Genomic DNA, 22597 nt, shown 5'->3' with positions numbered 1-22597 from the left:
ACTACACTTCCACATAGAGAGAAACAAAACAACCCAAACTACACTACCACATAGAGAGGTGATCCTAATTACACTTCCGCGTAGAGAGGACACAAGAACAACCAAACTACACTACCGCATAGAGAGATGATCCTAACTACACTTCTGTGTAGAGAGGACACAAGAACAACCAAACTACACTATCGCATAGAGAGGTGATCCTAACTACACTTCCGCGTAGAGAGGATAGAGAGGATAACAAAAACAAACCAAGCTACACTTTCGTGTAGCAAGGTACAAGAAGAACCAAGCTACACTACCACGTAGAGAGGTGATCCTAACTACACTTCCGCGTAGAGAGGACACAAGAACAACCAAACTACACTACTGTGTAGAGAGGTGATTCTAACTACACTTCCTCGTAGAGAGGATAATAGGAAACAAACCTAACTACACTTCTGCGTAGAGAGGTTAACAAAAAACAATCCTAACTACACTTTTGTGTAGAGAGGAACAAGAACAACCCAGCTACACTTCCGCGTAACGAGGTACAAGAACAACCAAGCTACACTTCCGCGTAACGAGGTAACAAAAACAACCAAGCTACACTTCCACGTAGCGAGGTACAAAACATACCAAACCACACTTCCGCGTGGAGAGGTCAAGGGAAGAAAACAAAAATCACACTCACGTGACAAGGGTGGATACAAGAATTGAAAAGCACGACACACATGAATGCGACAGGTATGCCAGTTATGATGCATGTTCCATGCAACCAAGATAGGTATTATAGACACCCCATTTTTGGCTGCCCATAAGACTTGGGTGCCACTGATTGATCACTCGATGATGAAAGTTGTGCTATGCAAATGTTCGATTTCTTTAGCAAGAAGAGCTCTAAATTCCAACCTTACACCCCATTTTCAACCAAAACTATTTTGACCAAAATTATTTTAGACCTTAAAACCCTCTCTTTCAAAATATTTTTGAAAATGTTTCTACGATGTTTTGAGGCTCGTATTTCGTTTAAAATGTTGCACTTTTCCATAAATCGAGTAAGGACAAAGTGGAAATAAATGGAAGAGAAGTGAACTCTTTGAAAAATCTTTTTAAACCTCATATTTATAGGTTTGAAGTTGAATAAAACAGGAGGAGAGGGATGAAAACTAGTTGAGAAGAAGTTGGGAATGAAACCGTAAGGGAGAACTGAACAACCTACACTAAATTAGACCTATCCTTTTGTACACTTACCTTTAGTTGTGAGGCTACCACCATTGGAAAGTGGGGCTTCAATTTAGACACAAGAATCTCCTAAAACTGAGTCCCGATGAGGGAGATATGACTGCTTGAAGTTAGACATCAATTCGATTAAGACAAAACTGAGCAACCTTTACTAAAATAGGAATATCTCTTTCCATACTCAGAATTTATATGTGAATCTACAACCATTAGAAACTATACTTCTGGGGCTTCAATTTAGACTCAAGAATGACCTAAAACCGAGTCCGGATGAAGGAGATATGCCCATTTGAAGTCGGGCCTGGAAGCAGTTTTTTCTTGTGGCCTGCAGGTAGTCGGCAATCACCATTTGTGGCCGGCTGGGCACCACTTCTGGCCTGCTGGGTACCACTTTTGACCTGCCAGCTACTTGCCTGCCACTGATGTCCATGTCGGCCACAAGCTGGCCACTGGTGACGAAAAACCTATTTTTTGCAAATATTTTCCTCCAACTATTTCCACATTGCTCCAGCTATTTCTGAATAGATATTTTTGACCTTAGGCTCATGTTTTCTATATGTAGAGGACCTTCCTCTCATCTTTCAAGGTTAGAAAAAATTAGGAGTGAAGAAATAATTTTGGAAAAATCCTCTCTCTCTATTTGAGTTTGAATTTGAGCTTTTGAAGCACTTAAGAGTGTGAAATTGGTGTCTTTTGACTTAAGGGTTCATTCCTCTCCAAGAGGGATACCTTCGTTTGCTTTTGCACCATCTCTACACCACTTGTTTTCCATGTTTTCTTGCTATTTTTAAGCTCTGTAAAACCTATTTTTATGGGCTGAAGCTTGTGGTTTAAGGCTATTAAAGGTAGAGGGTTTAATCACACTTCTTTAAACCTTGTTCTCTAAGCCTTTCCACTTGTGTTTCCCATTCTTTTCTCAACTTTTTTTTGAGCTTTTTACCACTGATTTTCAGAGGTTTTCAGAGGCTAAAAAAGTGATTTTGAAGTCCCAAAAATGGAGGGTTTAGCCACCCCTCCTTTGGCTTGTTTACTAGCTTAAAGTGCCATGTTTTAGCTTACTATTTTAGCTACTTTTGTATTCATTCCAACACATTTTTGTACTATTTTTGGGCTGTATAAACTCTGTATTTTTGGGTTAAAACTTGTGGTTTAAGGCCAATAAAGGTTAAGGGGTGGTTCACCCTTCTTTGTACCTTGTTTTGGAGGCCTTTGCCCTTGTATTTCCCACCATTTTACTATCTTTTTCTAAGCTTTTAAACACTTATTTTTAGAGTTATTTCAATGGCTAAAAACATGTTTTGAAGTCCAAAAATGGAGGGGGTAGCCTCCCCTTCTTGTGTTTTGTTTACTAGCTTAACATGCTCCATGTTTTAGCTTATTTTTCTAGCTTTTGTTAGCTTAATTCCAGCATGTTTTATGGTTGTTTCAAACCTATTTTAAGACATTTTTTTAAGTGTTTGTTGTGTTTGAGCTTTGTTTTGCATGTTTATAGTGTAATAGTCCTCACAAGCTTGGTGTTCTAGGTCTTAGACACCATCTTGTTTGAGTTGACAACATTTATTTATGCTTTTATCACTTATTTCCAGCACTAATAATCTCTGCAACCTCCCTCATTTCTTGGCTTTTGTTTTGCTTTGAGAGTTGTTTCAAGCCTCTTGTCCTTTTAAGCATGAGATTGAGGTTGTCATGCTTAATGGTTTAATCCCTTTTAGGGGTTCATTATCAACGTCATGACATCTCTTTCATGTCTTAAGTTAACTCTTGGTTTGGTATTTCACTCCATTAGGGGACTTAAATTCATTATTGGACTTAATTGGATTAAAGAATGGTTGGTAAAGTAAAATGAGTAACTAAAACTTGGGACTAAAAATGAGCAATGATAAGAATTTGGTTTTGTTTTGATGTGTTCAATCAGACGTTAATTGAACACAAGGAAAATTGGAACATTTCATACTCAAAGTGATGAAATGTGTCAAGTTTCCTAGGTCTCGATTGCCCTTGATCATGCATGATAGGGTGATGGTGTTTGTGTATTGTTGTTACATTTATTGAGCTTGCTCATCTTGAGTAACAAACCATCATGCAATGAAATTTCTTGAGTTGGTGGTTTGTGGCTTAAGTTCATCACTCCTTGGATTTGTTCATGAAAAGGAGGGGTGAGTTGTGCAAACAATCTGTGGGAATACCCTCTTCTTGTTCTGTTTGTCCTCTGTTGCAGCAAGTTGAACCAGTGTATCAGTGGCCGGCAGGCCACTATCCATGGCTGGTAGGTGGTCGACAAAGCACCATTGATGGCCGGCAGATGGTCGGCAAGCTTTACCAGTGGCCGGCTGGCCACTGATGCAAACCTCAACAGAGTATTGGTAAGGTGAAGGAAAATTTTTCTAAAAGTGTTCAATTGTGCAAACAGAGACTTTCGAGAGTGAAGCGAAGGTCTTTTCGGGTGGAAACTGAGCATGTGCATACACGTCTTTCATTTCCCGAGGCGGAACAACAAATTAACTTAGTTTAATTACTTAGTTAAATTATTAGTTGCAATTGTCTTGTAATTATTTAATTAATTAGTTTATTAGCTAGTTAATTCTAGTGTTGTAATAATAATTAGTTAATTAGTTCAGCTATTTATTCGGTTTGTAATAATTAGCTTAATTAGCTTTAATTAGCTTAGCTTAGTTAGCTAGTTAGCTAGTTAGCTTTATTCATTCGGACTCTCCTTCGTGAGATCGTAATGTAATAATGTGAATGTCTTCCAACTCTACGTCTTTCTCCCTTTTATTTACTAGCTTTTAATGGTTAGATTAGGGACATGTTTCAATCATAGCTCATGCTTCCATCAATTCATCTTGTATTGCATGCACTAAGGCTCAACGCATTATTCTAACCGCATTGTCATTTCAATACATTCTTTGAATACGTGCTTAGACCGCATGTCTTGAATCAATTCATATGCCATATTAATAGCCAAGCCTATTAATTGCATATCGTAGGCGTTGCATTAGACATTTAGCATAGTTAGGAATCATGCATTTTTTTTTTCTAATTCATATCTTTTTGGCTTGGTGTACAAGGTGTGTTTTAACGCTTTAGCATACTTGTATGAGTGTGAGTGATTGCCATATCTAGCATGCTTGCCATAAGGCTAAATACTTACTTGCTTAACAGCTTGAGTGGATGTAGATGAAGGCTTGTTGTTTGAATTGGAATGATTCAACGAATGTACGTTTAAGCCCACTATGTTTGGTGGAAAATTCACAGCTTTAAGCCCACTTTGTTGAGTGGGAAATTTGCAAACTTGAAGCCCATTTGAAGTGGAAAATTCAAACATTTTTCACAAACAAACATGAAATTGAGTTGTTCCAATTCTTGCAATTTTAGTCTATACTTGCTTGTGCATATCACATAGTAATGCTAGCTTAATAACCAGAACAAGAGCATATAATGTTGATAAAAAAATCATATCATGTTTAGCAGAGGCTAATTTTTTATCAGGCAGGTAGGGGTGCTCAATTCATGACCTTCTCCTCTCGTACCTAAGTTCCCGAGTTGAGGCAACTTTGGTGATGACGGACACGTGGCTTTTGGCACGAGTCATGGGTTTCCGAGATTTCCCAAAAAAATATTTAAGTGGTGACTCTATATCTGGCAAAACAGTCCAATTTTAGTATTTTTTATTCAAAAATCGATTTTCCAAAAGATTTTCCAGATTTGGACTCTTTGGTGTTTATTAATTTCGCATTGCACTTGTGAGATTAGATTCAGAATCGCGAGAGTCTGAACTATAGAACTTTCTTTCAAACCTTCCGAAAGGGGGGTGCGAAAAAGTCGAGCTACAGGTATGCGAGTTACGATGCAATGTATGTTCCCATTTGAAGTGGAAAATTCAAACATTTTTCACAAACAAACATGAAATTGAGTTGTTCCAATTCTTGCAATTTTAGTCTATACTTGCTTGTGCATATCACATAGTAATGCTAGCTTAATAACCAGAACAAGAGCATATAATGTTGATAAAAAAATCATATCATGTTTAGTAGAGGCTGATTTTTTATCAGGCGAGCTGGGGTGCTCAATTCATGACCTTCCCCTCTCGTACCTAAGTTCCCAAGTTGAGGCAACTTTGGTGATGACGGACACGTGGCTTTTGGCACGAGTCATGGCTTTCCTAGATTTCCCAAAAAAATATTTAAGTGGCGACTCTGTATCAGACAAAATAGTCCAATTTTAGTATTTTTGATTCAAAAATCGATTTTCCAAAAGATTTGCCGGATTTGGACTCTTTGGTGTTTATTAATTTCGCATTGCACTTGTGAGATTAGATTCAAAACTGCGGGAGTCTGAACTATAGAACTTTCTTTCAAACCTTCCGAAAGGGGGGCGCGAAAAAGTCAAGATACAGGTATGCGAGTTATGATGCAATGTATGTTCTATGCAACATAATAGGTATGCAAAATTGAAAAGATAAGCAGCAAGTGATGTCCGAAGACACTGTGCGTCGATCCCCGACTTACCGCTCGGGGGCTCCTCAAAATGATCAAAAAGGATACAATTCACTCTAACTCAAAATCAGGACACTTTCATACACCGGAGAAATAGTGGGAATTGGAATGGTGCAATCGGAACAGAATTTTGAGATCTTCGGAATCTGAACCAACTTCAAATACCTTAATTCTTCTTTCCAAGATGAAACTAGGATCTTTTATACACATATTGGACAAGAGGGCAGCAAAAACCAGCTCTGGACCCCAAAAAGGGTTGGCTGGCCACAAAAAGGGGACGGCCGACCACTTGTAGCCATTTCGAGGGTATTTGGGGGTTTTCGGTCAAGTCTCCTTTAAAACAACACCTAAGCCTCATTTTCACACACCACTTCATCCGAAAACTATCCCTCTCTCTCTAGGTGTTTCCTCTCTCCAGATTCGCATTTTATACAAGTTTCCTAACACCCCACGCAAACTTTATTCGCGAAACACCTTTAGTCGTCTTCACTTTGAACCGATTGGATTTTGTTTTCATTGAGTTTCTGGGTTTTTCATCACTTTAGGCTCATTTCCCTCTGGTTTTTCTTAGGTTTCGCACACTTTCCTAGGTTTTGACTTTTTCTCTCATTTTTTCTCTCTTAGGGTTGACTTTTTTAGGTTTTTCCTCATTTTTCCTCATTTTCCCCATTTTCACCACCTATTCACCCACTTTTCACATGGCAGATGATATCCCACATGACGGCGCATCTCCTGAGGTGCCTGTATTTCCATCTATCGCAGAGACAGAGAAGCCGATAGTTGATGAGGCCGACGAAGCGGCAAAGGACATCGCTGCAGACTTTGAGGCAGATGAAGTCTTTCCTCCAAGGCCTGAGCCTGAGCTACGACCATTAAGGTTGAGGCCATTCGACCTGGCCACTTACCACATATGGACCCATGCAATGGCCCCCAGAGGCATGCTGCGATTTGAGGACTTTGTTGGCGGCATGCCTGAGGATGTTTGTTGAGGGAGCGGGCATCCCACCTTTCTCATGACGTTGCTGAGGTATAAACTTTGCTTTTATGCACTTTGTTTGTTTTGCCATTTCATCACTACCTTTCATTACTGTATTTCATTCTGCTACACAACTGATGCCTGTATTTTATTTTGCTACACATCTGATGTCTGTATTTCATTTTGTTACACAATTGATGCTTGTTACACAACTGATACAGGGTGATGCCTGCTCCTGGAGAGGATATGGGGAGGTGACAGGGAGGGATTGGTATCATGAGCTCCCCGCTCGGGTCCGTGATCTTGTTGATGAGGCGAGTTTTGGCCTCTTCTGCTCTAGACTTCCATGACTGTTGGCCAACCAAGCCTTACTTGGAGCCTTGGTAGAGAGGTGGTGGGACACCACCAACTCCTTCTACTTCTCCTCTATCGGGGAGATGACGGTGACCCCTTACGATTTTTTTATGATCACCATCTTGAGAGTAGGGGTGATTTGATCCCTTTTGATATGGACATAGGCCGATGGGAGGCAGCATGGATACATTTGCTTAGGATACGCCCTCCGTTGGATAGACCGGCTATGGTGTGCTAAAGATGGTTTTACGACCACTCCACAGGAGTCAACCGGAGACATAGGAGCAAGTGGAGCAGTATCCACGGGGGTTCTTGATCAATCTCTTCAGTACCACCTTGTTTGCCAACAGGTGGAGTACCGTAGGGTTGTATCTGCTGAGCGCTCTCATAACATTGCCCCGGGTCCGATTCTATGACTGGGGTGGCACTGGCCTTGCCACCCTGTACGGCTATATGAGCTCCAGTTCCCGCAAGAAGGGAAACAAGGTTGGAGGCTGCTAGAAAGGCTGGGAGGTACACACTGCACTTTCTTTTAATTTCTGCTTGCTTATTATGCTTTCTGCTTTGCACTTTAAGCCTTTATTTCTGTTTATACCCGTGCTTTCTGCTTTGCACTTTTTGTCTTTGTCATTGTTTATACCTATTGACTCACACAACTGATCTTTTCTTGCGGCTATGGGTTTACATCTACACCCCTGCCCTGGCCCCCGTACTAGTGGACGAGATAGCACTAGCTGTAACAACCCCGACCTCTGATTAATGCTAATCCATGATTAAATGAGCCTAATATGTAATTAAGATGAAATCCTGAGTTAATTATTTGTGCATTGCATTATTTGTGTCTCTATCTGTTTATAGTAAGAATATCTGTTTGAAATTCTGTTATGTTTTGTGAATTGAAGGCCTTGCTGGCGTCTGATCACGAAATTGACTTGGTATATGTGTTATTTGGAATTTTTAGAACATTATGGTAGGTTTAATTGAAATTCGATTCGGAACGATTAAATTAGATTAATTTGATGCCCACTTGATTAGCCTTAATTAACCATCATTGGGCAAGCCTATATAAAGTTAAGAATGACTCAAGAATAATAAAAACACACTCATTTCCTCATCTCTTGAGCTTACAAACGTGAGAGTGAGAGAAGGAAGGAAATTGAGATCAAAGTTAGGAGAATGGAGAATTCCTAACTAAAGGGGATTAGCTTGAACACTCAAGAATTGGTCAACTTGAAGCTCAATTGAGAAGTTTAGGTAAGAACTCAAGCTTTTGATAATGTAATTAAGTTAGCTTGAATTCAAGAGAAATCCTATAGGAAGGCAAGAATTGAGCTTAAATAGGTGGCTTTGGAGGTGTACCATGGATGTATGCATAATTCTTATAATTTGGTAAGTTGATTTTCAAGAATTTCCACATGCATGTCCATACTTGAGTTTTTTTCAAGGAACCCAATATGTTTTTGACTTAAACATCTCATTTACTCATGATTTGGAAACTTGGGGCTCAAATCACTCCATGCATGTCATATTTATGTTATGTTTTCACAATTCAAGTTTGAATTTGCTCAATTGTCAAGCTTATGGGCCTTGATTTCATGAAATGATCTTTAATTCTCAATGTTTTTCAAGTTTAGACAAGTTTTCATGAGTTTTGGCCCAAAAGAACATGATTTGGGGTTTTGAATTTGAGTTTTGAAGCTTAAAGGTAGTTCTGGAAATTCCAGAATTTGCACTGTCCGCTCGAGCAACGAAAGTGTTGCCCAAGTGTGAAAATCGAGCTTCCAGATGTTTTACAAAATTTAACAGGTCACTCAAGCGGCCAAAGTGGTTCTTGAGCGAGGACCTTTTACTTAGTCTTTCGCTCGAGCGACCGTCGAGCAGGAATTTCACATATCCAGTACTTTTGCCAAGTCTGTATACTGCTTGAGCGATGGAAGCTACGCTTGAGCGACCTCCTTTATTTTGAACCCCCGCTCGAGCGAAGACCCTATTTTCAGTAACTTTTGACTAACTCTTTTAAGTGCATATTTGCATCCTCATGCCACTCCAAGTGTTCTTAGGCACCGTGTGGACTCATATAGTCATGAAATAAGCTAGAAACACATAAAGAGAATTGAATTAAAATGAAATGGTGCTTCAATTGTGCTTTTGTTATGTGTTTTGTTTAGGTGGATATCCAAAGCTTGGTGACAACACAAACCACTGTGAGTAATAACTCTCTAAAGATATGTTTAACTTTAATTATTTTATGATAATATGAAATGATTAGCTTTCTGAAATGCTATGTTTCGAATGAATGAATGATTGTCAAAGTTTCTAAAATGTATTTGTGGCATCCTTAGCATCATATGATATGCATCCCAATTATGGGACATCGAAAACGTCTCTATGCACAAGAGTTGTCAAAATACCTTTTAGCCGTCCCTTTATGGTTTATCAGAATGCCATCATGGAAGCCCTTTTGTGAGTCATCAGAAACATCTCTGTGCACATGAGTTATCAGAATGCCCTTTACGGCCGTCCCTATTTGGGTCATTAGATTTGTTAATGCTAATGGATGTGCCATGTACTATGATGAAAAATGTATAAACTTTGAATACGAATGCAACTACGTTTATGAATCTGTTTCTGCTTTGACGACGAAACATGTATATGAATCTGTTTTTGATATGAAATATGATTATGCATATGGTTCTGTTTCTGATAAAAATCTACTTTTGATATAAACTCTGATTTCTGACTCTGTGATAGACATCATTCATTAAAACCCTTTACTTCGTTATTATTCACAGGACACTAGCTCATTATTTGTTATTATGTATGTAGGTAAGCAGGCACGTGACCAGACCTAGAGTTGATGGCCTAAGATTCTGTTTTGTCAGCCAGCAATTGTGTCTCTAAGGAGGTTCCCTTTGTGAGCAAGTCAAGTCTAAATGGCATATGTTTAAGATCTTGTCTTCTTGAAGTATGAACAAGTTTTTTGTTATGTATATATTGTGCTAAGTCCCTTTTGGCTACTTTGTATTGAATGCTACGTAAGACTTGCATTATGACGCCACGTATATTTGTAAAAGGTTTAAAATTTCTGTCTCATATATGTCTGCACAGCTCTATGGACTATGTATATTTCGTATATTTGCTTCTGTAGCCCCTAATTATATGTTATTCCACCAATAGGCCTTTCTTCGTACTTGAAATCTTCTTTTAGAAGCACATGGATCAGCACAATTACATGTAATGAATCTCTCAAAAAATCCCGAAGCATAGAGACATGAAAAACATTGTGCATATGTTCCATGACCAGCAATAAGGCCACCTGATACGTCACCGGGTTGATTTTCTCAAGAATCTCATATGGCTCAACATATCTCAGCGCCAATTTGCCTTTCATTCCAAACCGCGTTTGCCCTTTCATATGAGTCACTTGGATAAACACGTGATCCTCGACTTCGTATTATCTGTCTCGTCTTCGGACATCTGCATAACTCTTTTGGTGACTTTGTGCATTTTTCAAACGCTATTAGATCAGTTTCAACTTCTTAGTTGTTTCTTGCACAAATTCTGGTCCCAACAACGGTCTATCACCTATCTCAGCCCAGCAAATTGGAGATCGGCACTGTGATAACCCTGGTCCGTGTTATGCTAATTAATCCTGATTATGATTGGGATTCTGTGTTCGATATGATTTTGAGTGCCATTTATATGAATATATGTGGTTTTGAATTTCTATCTATTCACCGTAGGAAAAATCTATTTGATTATCTACTTTAGAATTTAAATTGAAGGCCCTATCGGCCACAGAACCCGAAATTAATTACGCCATTGTGATTAGCGTAATTTTTAGAGCCTACGGTGAAATTTAATTGAAAATTGAATCGGATCAAAGCAAATAGATTCAGAATGATTAATTAAGTGCTATTAATTAGCTATAATCAAATTGGATTAGAGAGAGCCTATATAAATGAGCAAAGTATGCTTAGGCTCACATGGTTTTGAGTTCAAATCAGATTTTATGTTCTAGAGAGAGAGAGAGAGAGGGCCGGTTTAGAGAGAGAGAAGGCATCCCTGAAGAATTTGCAAGGGAACTGAAGATTTTGGAGGCTAGGCTCTAGAACTAGCTAAAATTGTGAAGATTGAAGCTGCTAGGTGAGTAATCAACTCTTAATTTATGAATTGAGTATGCAATTTTGTGAATTCAAGTGGTATGGTAGCTCATGGCAAAGATTGAGTTGAATATGAAGTTAGAATGCACATGCATGCATGAAATTACTATGAATCACCATTAATTGCCATGATATTGCATAAGCTAGCATGAATAATGTTGAACGTGGAGAATTGGGCATCAATCTTCACACCCATGCATAATTTTCATGGGTTTCATAATAATAAGTGTCATTTGTAAGATGTGAAATAGAAATGGAGTCAAAAATTGACATGCATGTGTGATTATTGAAGATATGGAGCTTATGTGAGGTTTGAATGTATGAGCCTTGATTATACAAAGAAATGTTGGTTAATTTTGAAGATTGGACCATGATTTTGAATGATTGGCCTCATGTTGCTTACATCTATATGCTATATAATGTATTTGCATGTTTTGGACCAAAATCATGAGTTTAAAGCCTTTGAATGTTGAATTTGAGCCTCAAGAACAATTTTGGAAAACCCAGAATTCGGTATCTCTGCTCGAGTAGGGAAAGCGCCACTCGAGCGTGAAATGCAAGCTCCCAGCAGTTTTGTAGTCAGTGATGTTCGCTTGAGCGGGGAGCCATGTAGTGTGACTTTCAACTCGAGCGTCCGAATTCACGCTCGAGCGTAAAAATGAGGCAACCAGTATTTTTGCAAACCCAATGGGTCCGCTCGAGCGGCCAAAGCCATGCTCGAGCGGGGAGCCCTATTTCAGAAAGTTTGTAAAGTGGTTTTGTGATTTGTTTTCCATTCTCTTCCATTTCTAAGCACTCTTAGGCATGCATTGAGCATTGTGAATGGGTTAAAATGATAAGAAAGGAGCCTAAGAGGAATGTATGAATTAAGAACAGATTGAACCGTTTGTGACCCATATGTGTTATGTAATGTGTAAGGTCGAGCTCAAGGGCAAATCCACCGGCAGAACACAGTGAATAATATCTTAGTAAAGATATTTTCAAGTATGTTACTTTCTGAATGCTACCTCTGTATAAGCTTCATGGATTTGCTAATTTGAAATATGAATGAGTATTCTATATGCCTAATTTTGTATAAGGCCGTTTGATACGTTGATATGTCTGAATTGGGCCAAAGGCCGTCTGACACGAATGATAGTCTGACACGAAGGCTGTCAGACATGAATGATTGGGCCAAAGGCTGTTGGACATGAATGATTGGGCCAAAGTTCGTTGGACATGAATGATTGGGCCAAAGGCCGTTGGACACGAATGATTAGGCCAAAGGCCGTCGAACATGAATGATTGGGCCAAAGGCCGTCGGATATGAACGATTGGGCCAAAGGCCGTTATACAAGAATGCAAAGATGGCCAAAAGCCGTTTGAGTATGTCATATGAGATGTTGGAATACCGTGATGGGCCAAAGGCCGTTTGAATAAAAAGGATCATGATCATGAATATGAAATACGCATGGATATGAATATAAAGAGAATGGGCCCGAGGTCGTTTGATACACCTGATATGTTCGAATTGGGTCCGAGGCCGTTTGATATGTTCAAATTGGACCAAAGGTCATTTTGAATAAAGAGTTGGCTAGACCAAAGGTCGTTTCGTATAGATAGACCCGATGTCGTATTGTTTTATATAAGAATTGGACCTGAGGTCGTCTGCACATGGATATGATGTGTTGGACCCGAGGTCGTTTTGCTCTGTTGAGATTTGTCAGTCTGATGTGAATGAGAATAGTGGTTCAAATATGTACATTATAAGTATGGTTCATTTATGAACGAATCTCATTCATTAACCTCTTTATTTTGATATTATTCACTGGGCGTTAGCTCACTCTCATTTATATGTATGTAGGTGAGCAAAGGGGCGTTCAACCCCAGCCTTAGTGGAATTTATGAAGGAACCCAAGTTTTGTGAAGTCAGCCTAGGCACCTCACACAAAAGGCTTTGTTATGATCTTTTGCTATTTCTAGTGGTCATGATAGACCGTTTATGTGTATAAGCTTTGGGTTAGCTGACTATGTGTTTGAATGATCATGGGTATACAAGATGTTAACTACTATGTGGTGTGAGTTATTATTAAGTATATGTGAAATGTTTTGATATGCTATGTAAGCATAGCTCATTGGACAAAATTTTTAAGCTTGCTTCTGTTTGGCCCCTTAACTTTAATGGAGTATATTCTAATATGATTTGAGGCTGTAGGTAATCCCATGATTACTGGCTGGTTATGACCTTAATCCATAGGGGCGGGTTCGGGTCATGACAGGCACATTCTACCATAAAAAGCTTCATAAGGAGCCATGCCAATACTCGCATGGTAGCTATTGTTTTACACAAATTTGGCCAATGGTAAGTAGGTTTCCCAACAACCTTGAAAGTATAGGGCACACATCCGTAACAAGTCTTCCAATGTTTGAATGGTCCGTTCAGATTGGGCATCTGTCTATGGGTGATAAGCACTACTTAGTCTCAATTCAGTTCCCAAAGCTTGCTGTAAACTCTGCCAGAATCTTGAAGTGAACTTAGGGTCTCTGTCAGATACAATAGATACTGGCATGCCATGTAATCTCAAAATCTCATTAACATACAAGTTAGCCAGCTTATCCGTATTATACAACGATTTAACAGGTAAGGAATGTACAGAATTAGTTAGACGATCAACAATTACCCAGATAGAGTCCATACCTCAAGGAGAGCGAGGTAATCCCACAATGAAGTCCATCGTGATATGTTCCCATTTCCATTCTGGTATGGGAAGTGGCTGTAGCAATCCGACAGGTCATTGATGTTCAGCTTTAACTTGTTGGGAGTGTAAACATTTTGCTACAAAATTTGCAATACACTTTTTCATTTCAGGCCACCAGAAATTTTGTTTCAAGTCATGATACATCTTTGTATTCCCCGGATTGTAACATGCCCGGGGGGTACTCGCGCGTGTTAAACAGTTCGGACTCCCGAGATCTCTTTGATCTAGCCTCACTAGTGCAATGTGAAATGTAGATGAGAGTGCAGATTTGGCAACTTTTATTGAAAATCCATTTTATTGCAAAACCTTTGCCAGAAATGGACTGCGTCATCAGATCTTAGAGTTGCCACCTAATATTTTGGGAAATTAGGAAACCCATGACTCGTGCCAAGGCCACTGTTCGTCGTAACCAAAGATGCTTGGCTCAGAACCTTAGGTATGAGAGAGGAAGGTAAATAATGAGCACCCCCGCTCACCCGATCAAAGATCGGCCTCTACTAAACCATGATATGAATTTTATTTTCTTTACATGTTCATGTTTTGATTATTTTAGTAAATACTAAAATTTACTATGTGAAACATACGAGGTATAGACTAGTTTGCTCAAATTGGAACAATTCAACTTCATGTTTGTTTTTCGAAAAGGAGTTTGAATTTGCCACTTGACAAAGTGGGCTTAAAGTTTGTGGATTTGCCACTACAAAGTGGGCTTAAAACGTACAACCGCTGAATCATTCCAATTCAAGCAACAAGCCTTCATCCATAGGCATTCAAGCAGTTTATCAGTTAAGCACTTAGCCTCATGATAGGATGCTAAGCATAATAAGAAAATTATGTACAAGCGGGATGCTAAAGCATAAAAACTCACATATTTACCGACGTCCGTCGAACAGCTACAAAACAAAGTTAGTAAAAATATGCATGATCTTATATACAAAATCCTAATGCAATTCACATACACAAGAATGTTTCTAAAGATCCAGCTTCTAACATATGGCATGTGAAATCACTCAAAACATGCGATAGCGCACAAAATCATATAATAATCAATTAAACCATAATGATGCAAATTTAGACGGATCAAGATGCATGAAACATGGATGCAAAGCATGGATATGCATGGTATGTCAGATATATACATATGTACAGGTAGGGAAAGCGATTAAAGAATGGGATAGAAAGAAGCGGGGTAGGGGGATTATTACAATACTTGAATTATTACAGATCCGAAGGAGATGAATAAAATAAAATCCTCACAAACACTCAAAATAAAATAACGATTTTAAATCCTTGCCATTAATCAACTAGTAAAGATCTACGTGTCTTCAAATCCAACAAGCCTCAGTCTATGTACTCATCCTCAATGGGGGGGGGGCCCACTAGAATCCAAAGATTTGAGCGCCAAAGTCACTTTTAAGTTGATGAATGCCCAATGCGAAAACCACTTGGTTAACAATAACAACTATCCCAAATGTTTACTGCAATAGCTAAAGGCGCCCACGTGCTTCTCGAAACCACTCCATTACCAGTGCACCATACCAGCCAACATGATTACGTGGGTAGACACCATTCCATTATCTGAGAGTTATACGCACTGAACCTTGGCACCATGCATCATCAACTTTACTACTCGGGTAACCACCACTCCATCCTCCACCGTTACGCTTGCTTCACCCCGGCCATGGCTAAACTAGAGCAGTCCAGCACGGCTCCAGAATAACCACCAATACGATGAACAAGTAGCCAGTGACAACCCAGAACACATCCCATGCACCTGCCACCGTCGCTGGGCGACGATGATGGAAGAAGGGCAGCTTCCGAAGCTGCTGTTGTTGATTCGGGCAACGCCGGCTTGGTGGTGAGCGAACTCGGTTTGGATTTCAGAGGGGCTTATGAAAGATGAGAACTGGAGACGTGGCGGTGTAGACGCGCCCTCGGGCTTTTGCTACTACAGTTCGGACTCAAATGTCACGGTTCTGAATCTAATCCCACAAAGTGCAATGCGAGACCGATAAATCACCAAAGAGTCCAAATCCGGCAAATCGTTTTGGAAAACTGATTTTTAAGAAAGAAGTACCAAACATAGACTACTTTGCCAGATATAGAGTCGCCGCCTAAATATTTATTTTGAGGGAATTTAGGAAACCCTGACTCGTTGCCTAAGGCCACGTGTCCGTCATCACCAAAGTTACCTCGGCTCGGGAACTTGGGTACGATTGGGGAAGGTCATCTATGAGCACCCCCGCTCGCCCGATCAAAGATCGGCCTGCACTAAACATGATATCTTGTTTTTGAAATCACACGCGTTCTTATTCTGATTAATTAGCTAGAATTTATTATGTGATGTGCACAACACACAAGTATAGACTAGATCGCCTAATTTAGAACAAAGCATCGCATATCCGTTTGTTTGGAAATGGTTTGAAGTTTGCTACTAGCAAGTAGGCTAAAACAGGGATTTTAATGAATTGTTCCAACTCAAGTAATCCAACCTTTACCCATAGGCATTCAGGCAGTTATATCACATAAGCAATTAGCCTCATGGCGAGCATGCTGTCATGTTAACACTTACATACATGCAAGATGCTAAAGCATAAAAACTTACCATGTACACCGTGCCAAAACAAGAAATTAGTTAGAAATCATGCATGATCCTAGTTCATGTCAAAATGGCTAATGCGTCGCATGCAAAAATGCAACTAGAATAGGTTTGGTTAATCTAAAATGGCATATGAGATGCGACAACTCGATACATATATTCAATTTGGAATTGGAATATGATGCAGTTAGTATGATGCGCCGAGCCCGATGCATGCAATACAAATGAATGATGCAAACATGCATAGCATAAGGTATGCTAAATGAAATGTGCCCTAGAACTAACCATTGAAACAGGTAAGTAAAAGGGAAAAAGACGTGGGGTTGGAAGACATTCACACACACACGCACACTTATTACAAAATTCGCTCTCTCGACGGAGGGACCGAAAGAATAATACAAATTAACTAATTAACTAACTAGCAAGCTAATTAATTAATTACATAACCAAATCGAACTAAATAACTATTCTAAGTTATTAAAACACCAAAATGGCCTCGGGACGAGGGACGGATGCATGCTCGGACGGCTTCGCTCGGAAATTCATCGCCATGCTTCATGTTGCGTCTGTTTGCACTGTTCTGTACCTCTGAAAACTGTGACAACTTCTGAACCACCTTGTGCACACTGTGGGAGGTCATCGACCAAAAGATGAGGCCATCAGCCAAAGGGAACTGGTCATCGACCAAAAAATAAGGCTCTCGGCCAAATGTTTGTAGCCGATCGGCACTTAATATGGTCGATCGACCATATCTTCCTATAGAAGCTCCTTTTGCTGCAGCAGAGGACAAACAGAGCATGACAATACATTTACAAGACAATGTCTGCACAACCACCCTCCCTATCATATCATGAGCTCAAGGGGGTATGGTTCTCGACCCTTGGACCACCAATCACGCATTTCAATGCATGATGGCCAAAGGAGCCAAGTGTGCAATTTAATGTCAAATGAAATGCACGAAAACATATAAGGGGCCCCAACCTCTATCATGCTTGATCAAGAGGCAAGGGAATGCACACACAATGCAATGCAACCTAAGCATGCAAACATGTATGCGTACAATGTAATAGGCACGCAACAACAATACCAATAACAAACATGCAACAACATGTGATCTAACAAGTATGCAAGATGGATAAGCATGCAACAACATGTCAATTAGCAAGCTTGCAACAAGCATGTAAGCATAATGTAATAGGACTAGTATACTACAACATGCAAGGGAACTGATATGCAACAACATATAATGTACTATGTATGCAAAAAGCATATAAGCATATGATGTAAAGTAACAACTTTGAACAACATGGTAGGATGCAACATGAACATGCAAACATGTAAGGCACGTAAAGGTGGACAAGTATGCAACAACATACAAAATGAGACAAGCATGCGACAACATGGTAAAATGGACTTAAGCTAAAGATGGATAGACCTTAGCCATGCCCAAAATCAGTGGCCAAACATGATAAGAAATGAAGCATGAGAATAAGTCAAAGCACGCACATGTCACTTTTGCCTATACACCCTTAGTCAAAGTTGCTTCTCTTTGGACTGAGGTTTCTTAAGACGCTCTTTGTGCTTTAGAAGGTGGTTGTGGCTTGCTTTGGTGCCTAATTTGTGCCTTGGCTTCAAGAGGTATAATGCTCCCCTTTTCGACTTGTTTTGCATATTTGTTTTCCCATCTTTTCCAATTGTTTTTGGGCTGATTTTGAACTGTAAAAAACTTTGTTTTTGTGGCCTAAAAGTTTTGGTTTGAGGCCATTTTCAGTTAAGGGGTGGTTCACCTTTCTTGCTTCTTTGTTTGTAAAGCTTTTGTACCTTTGTTCACCACTTTCAAACCAAATTTTTTGGGCCTTTTAACCACTGAATTTCAGAGGTTTTTCAGTGGCAAAAAACTCATTTTGAAGTCCAAATTTGGAGGGGTTAGCCTCCACTCCTTGTGTCTTGTTTGCATGCGCAGTTAGCTTTATATGTTAGCATGTTTTTCTAGCTTAACTTAGCTCAAGTCTAACGTGTTTTAGTCTCTGAAATAGCTTGCTTTACCTCTATTTTGGGTTGGTTAGCTCATTTGGGTCTTGTTTTGCATAGTTGTAGTGTAATAGTCCTCACAAGTTGGTGTTTTAGGGTCTTAGACACTTTTTGTTTGAGTTAATAGCATCTTTTGGTGTTGTTTTTCACTCCATTTCAACACTATAATCTCTGCAACCTCCCTCTTTGCTTCACTCTTTCATTTGCTTTTGAGGGTTATTTCAAGCTTGGGATCCTTTAAGCTTGAGATTGAGGTTATGCTTAATGGTTTAATCCTCTTTGATTTTCATTATCAACGACGTGATCTCTCTCTTTCCTTACATTATCCCTTGGTTGACACTTCTTTCATCTTAGAGGACACTCACCAGTGGACAAATCGATTAAAGAATGATTTGGTAACTAAAATGTGTGAACAAAATTGGCAAGTAAAAGTGGTAAGATAAGCACTTCTTTGTGTTGCATTGCATGTGTTCAAATCTGACATTAGTTTGAACACAATGGAACATTTCATACTCAAAAGTGATTAAATGTGCCATTTTCCTAGGTCTCCATTGCCCTTGATCATGCATGATAGGGTGATGGTCATTTGAGTTTTGTTTGTGCATTTATCGAACTTGTACAAACTTGGTTCTTTGGCCATCATGCAATGACATTGCTTGGTTGATGGTTTGAGAGCCATGAGTATCACTCCTTTGAACTTGTTTGATGATAAGGCGGGTAATAGTACAAACAAACCTTCAAAAAGTACACTGTTTTGCTCTGTTTGCTCTTTGTTGCAGCAAGAAAGTTCAAGCCAGTGGTGGCCGACAGCCACCACCAGTAGCCGACCGGCTATCATTGTTGGCCGACCGGCCCCACTGTCGGCCACCAATGAAAATTCAGCAAAGTGTTTCTAAAGCAAAGCAGAGTTGATCTGGAGAAGGAGAAAGCGTAAGTGCTTCTGTGCAACAGAGGCTTGAAGCAGCAAAACGGTGGTCTTTCGGGTGAAAAACCGAGCATGCATACATCCCTCGCTTCCTGAGGCCTTTTAGTTAATTTTCTTAGTTAATTAGTTGTAGCTAATGCATGCAAATGGTGTAATTATTTAAGTAGATTAGTTAATTATTTCATGTTGTAATCAATTAGCTTAGCTGCTTTGTAATTAATTAGTTAAGTATTTAGCTGATTAGTTTGCTTTGTAATATTTAATTAACTTAGACAGTTAATTATTTTATTGTTTTACTTAATTAGCTTAGAATAGTTAGTTAATCCATTTAAAGTGTTGTAATAATTAGCTTGATTAGTTTAGTTTGGCTAGCTAGTTAGCTTTTATTCATTCGAACCCTCCTTTGCAAGGGCGTAATGTTGTAATAAGTGTGCATGCATGTGTGTATGTCTTCCAACCCCACGTCTTTCTCCATTTTATTTACCCGCTTTTGATGGTTAGATTAGGGACATGTTTCAAATTAGCATACCTTATCCTTGCATCCATACATCTTGTTTTGCATGCACCGAGGCTCAACATATTATTCAAATTGGATTGTCATTTCAATAAATCTTTGAATACGTGCTTAGACCGCATGTCTTGAATCGATTCATATGCCATATTAGTAGTCGAGCCTATCAATTGCATATCGCATACGTTACATTAGACATCTTGTTTGGTTAGAAATCTACATATTTTTCTAACTCATATCTTCTTAGCTTGGAGTACTAGGTGAGTTTTACGCTAGCATACTTGCATAAATGTGAATGTTGCCATGATTAGCATGCTTGCCATGAGGCTATGTGCTTAAACGCTAACCTGCATGAATGCATGTGGATGAAGGCTTGTTGTTTGAATTGGAACGATTCAACAAATGTATGTTTTAAGCCCACTTTGTTGAGTGGCAAATCATGTTTTAAGCCCACTATGTTTGGTGGCAAATCCGCAAACTTTAAGCCCACTTGAGGTGGCAAATTCAAACCATTTTCGCAAACAAACATGAGTTAAATTGTTCCAAATTAAGCAAATTTGTCTGTACTTGATTGTGCACATCACATAGTAAAGGTAGATTAATAATTGGAACAAGAGCACATAATGTTTATAAAAAATCATATCATGGTTAGCAGAGGCCGATCTTTGATCGGGTGAGCTGGGATGCTCAATTCATGACCTTCCCCTCTCGTACCTAAGTTCCCGAGCCAAGGCAACTTTGGTGATGATGGACACGTGGCCTTTGGCATGAGTCATGGGTTTCCTAAATTTTTCCAAAATAAAATATTTAGGTGGCGACTCTGTATTTGGCAAAGAAGTCCAATTTTGGCACTTTTGATTCAAAATCAATTTTCCAGAACGAATTGCCAGATTTGGATTCTTTGGCGTTTATCAGTTTCACATTGCACTTGTGAGATTAGATTCAGAATCGCGGGAGTCCGAACTGTAGGGCTTCTTTTCAAACCTTTGAAAGGGGGCGCAAAAAAGGTGAGCTACACCATGGGGTGCTTGCTAGCTCAAGAATATGAAGATAAGGTAGAAAAGGCCATCTACTATTTGAGCAAGAAGATGTTGGATTATGAGTCCCACTACACTCCCCTCGAGAAAGCTTGCTTAGCCTTGGTATGGGCTACCACGAAGTTAAGGCACTACTTGTTAGTTCACTTCGTAATCCTGGTTTCGAGATTGGATCCCATCAAATATCTCTTTGAGAAACCAGTGCTTACGGGTAGGCTAGCTCGTTGGTTGGTTCTCCTTTCAGAATTTCATCTCAAGTATGTCATGCGTAAATCAGTCAAACGGAGAGCCGTAGCAGAATTTTTGGCGGACCACCTAGTAGAAGGAGATGAGGCAGTGGAGTATTTATTCCAAGATGAAGAAACTCTGCAGGTAAAAGAGAAAACATGGATAATGTAATTTGACAGAGCATGCAATCAATGCGGTTATGGGATAGGTGTGTTGCTGATAGCACCCGATGATTCCCACATACCCCTAGCTTTCAAACTTCGGTTCAAAGTATATAACAACGAAGCAGAATATGAGGCATGCATTACTAGTTTGGAAGCTGCCCTAGAACTAAGGGCAATAAGGTTGGATGTCATCAGGGAGTCAAACTTGGTTGTGTCTCAAGTGAATAGAGATTGAAAAGTCAAAAAGAAGAAAATGAAGGTTTATCATCAGACACTAGATATTCTGACTCCAAGGTTTGAAAAACTGACGTTCACACATTTGTTGAGAGAGAACAATCGGTTCGTTGATGCATTGGAAACTCTATCTTCCATGGCAGACATCCCAGTAAAAATGTGTCCAATCATCATCAAACAGAAGTACACGCCTGCCTATAAAACCATAGCCACAATAGATGAGGTCAAGACAAAAACCCCTAGTATTATGACATTTGGAATTTTCTGGAACATGATACATATCCACTAGGGGCAAATGCTAAAGATAAATGGGGAATACGGTGTTTGGTCGTTCAATTCATCATCTATGGAAACAAGTTGTATAAGAGAGGTCATCTGGAAATGCACAAGCTCTGCATTGAAGAAGAGGAATCAAAGCATCTCATGGAGGCCATCCACGGAGAAGAGTGTGGAGCACACATGAATGGTGTGATGCTAGCTCGGAAGATCCTCTGACAAGGCTATTATTGGTCAACTATGGAGGAGGATTGTATTGGTTTTGTACAGTGATGCCATAAATGCCAAATCCATGCCAATTGTATGAACATCCTGCCGTCAAAACTCTATAACATGACTTCGCCATGACCTTTCTTAGTCTGGGGAATCGACGTAATTGGTGCAGTCTCGCCAAAGGGTTCAAATGGACACGAGTTCATCTTCGTGGCGATTAACTATTTTACAAAGTGGGTGGAAGCTCAGTCCTATTTTGTGTTGAAAGCATCGCATGTGGCCAAGTTGATCAGAAACAACATCATTTGTCGGTATCGGCTTCCGAATGAGATCGTTTCATACAATGGTTCGCGCTTTAAGAAAGAGGTGGTGGATATGCTTGAGAAATATAACGTGGCTTTTCACAAGTCATCAACATATAGACCATAGACCAA

The sequence above is a fragment of the Camellia sinensis genome, chromosome 1, assembly GCF_055761805.1.
Source record: "Camellia sinensis isolate YWXY chromosome 1, ASM5576180v1, whole genome shotgun sequence".
In the NCBI taxonomy this organism is placed as follows: Eukaryota; Viridiplantae; Streptophyta; class Magnoliopsida; order Ericales; family Theaceae; genus Camellia; species Camellia sinensis.
Note: the sequence above shows the minus strand (reverse complement) of the source record.